Below are 1940 nucleotides of genomic sequence, written 5' to 3'. Positions count from 1 at the left end.
TTTCACCATGTTGACCAGGATGGTCTCGATCTCTTGACCTCGTGATCCACCTGCCTCGGCCTCCCAAAGTGCTGGGATTACAGGCTTGAGCCACCGCGCCCAGCCCCTAGCCCTGAGTTCTTTAAGGGTCAACTTATTTGTCTCCATAACCATATTATCTCTAGTACCTAAAACAAATGCTTAATACATTAAAAATATAATCTGGAAGGGTAAAAAAACCTGCTGCACAAAATGTTCCTAACGAAATGAAATCTTAACTTGTTCAATTTCCCCGCTACTGTCACCACTTTACAATAGGAAAACTGAGGCCCACAGTGACAGAAAAAGAATTCAGCTTTCCTGACCTCTAAGCATAGAAATTTAGCATCATCTCATCCTCCCTAGAAAGTTATAAGGAGCCCTTATAAACAAATGTAAGTTCAGAGTTCACCTACAAAAGAATGGATAAAATGTAGTATACTCACACAATGGGAACACTATAGAGCAGAAAGAAATCACTGTAATAACACATAAATGATTTTCACAAAAGTTGAGTATTTGAAGCCAGATATGACTAGATACTCTATGATTCAGTTTATATGAAGTTCGAAAATAGGCAAAACTAATCTGTGATTTTAAAGTCAGAAGCGCTGGGTGTGGAGGCAACCAAAAAGAAGTTTCTGGATTGCCTATATTGTTTTCTCTTTCTCTTTTTTTTTTTTTTTTTGTTGAGACTGGGTCTTGCTCTTTCACCCAGGCTGGAAGGCAGCAGCACAAATCTTGGCTTACTGCAACCTCTGACTCCTGAGTTCATGCAATTCTGCTGCCTCAGCCTCCCAAGTAGCTGGGATTTACTCGCGCCTGCCACCACTCAGCTAACTTTTTTATTTTTAGTAGAGATTGGGTTTCACTGCTCTTTCCCTGCCGCCGCTGAATCGTGCAGGAAGCTTGGGTGCGTTCCAAGATTTGGCTTCACACTGCCATGGCCGAGGAAGGCATTGCTGCTGGTGGTGTAATGGATATTAATACTGCTTTATAAGAGGTGCTGAAGACTGCCACGATGGCCTAGCACATGGAATTCGCAAAGCTGCCAAAGCCTTAGTCAAGCACCAAGTCCATCTTTATGTGCTTGCATCCAACTGTGATGAGCCTATGTATGTCAAGTTGGTGGAGGCCCTTTGTGCTGAACACCAAATCAACCTAGTTAAGGTTGATGACAATAAGAAACTAAGGGAACGGGTAGGCCTCTTTAAAACTGACAGAGAGAGGAAGCCCCATTAAGGGGTTGGTTGCAGTTGTGTAGTAATTAAGGACTATGCCAAGGAGTCTCAGGCCAAAGATGTCATCAAAGAGTGCTTCAAATACAAGAAATGAAGAAATAAATATTTGGTTGACATTAAAAAAAGGAAAGAGATGGGATTTCACCACTTGGCGAGGCTGATCTTGAATTCTTGACTTCAAGTGATCTGCCATCCTTGGCCTCCCAAAGTGCTGGAATTACAGGCATGAGCTACCGCACCTAGCACGTATATTGTTTTGTATGTTTTTAAGTCCGTCAGTGTCTTGCTCTGTTGCCCATGTTGGCATGAACATGGTTCATTGCAGCGTCAACCTCCTGGGCTCAAGCAATCCTCCCACCTCAGCCTCCCAAAGTGCTGGAATTATAGGTAATATGGTTTGGCTGTGTCTTCACCCAAATCTCATCTTGAATTCTAACTCCCACAATTCCCACATGTCATGGGAGGAACCCGATGGGAGGTGCCTGAATTATTGGGGCTGGGGGCAGGTCTTTCCTGCTCTGTTCTCGTGATAGTGAATGAGTCTCATGAGATCTGTTCGTTTTTTTTTTTGAGACGGAGTTTCACTCTTGTTACCCAGGCTGGAGTGCAATGGCGCGATCTCGGCTCACCGCAACCTCCGCCTCCTGGGCTCAGGCAATTCTCCTGCCTCAACCTCCTGAG

At 44.2% G+C, this 1940-nt stretch overlaps 1 protein-coding gene and 1 pseudogene across 5 annotated transcripts in view; one reads left to right on the top strand and one right to left on the bottom strand.

Annotated features, from left to right (window-relative positions):
- Positions 1-1940, bottom strand: part of LOC108312759 (nuclear autoantigenic sperm protein) — a 53130-nt gene that overhangs the window by 43369 nt on the left and 7821 nt on the right. The window lies entirely within an intron of this gene.
- Positions 884-1435, top strand: LOC108312765 (annotated as a pseudogene).

This window comes from Cebus imitator, unplaced genomic scaffold (assembly GCF_001604975.1).
Source record: "Cebus imitator isolate Cc_AM_T3 unplaced genomic scaffold, Cebus_imitator-1.0 Scaffold129, whole genome shotgun sequence".
NCBI classification, from domain to species: Eukaryota; Metazoa; Chordata; class Mammalia; order Primates; family Cebidae; genus Cebus; species Cebus imitator.
The sequence above is the reverse complement of the archived record's forward strand: the minus strand, read 5'-3'. Positions and strand labels throughout refer to the sequence as shown.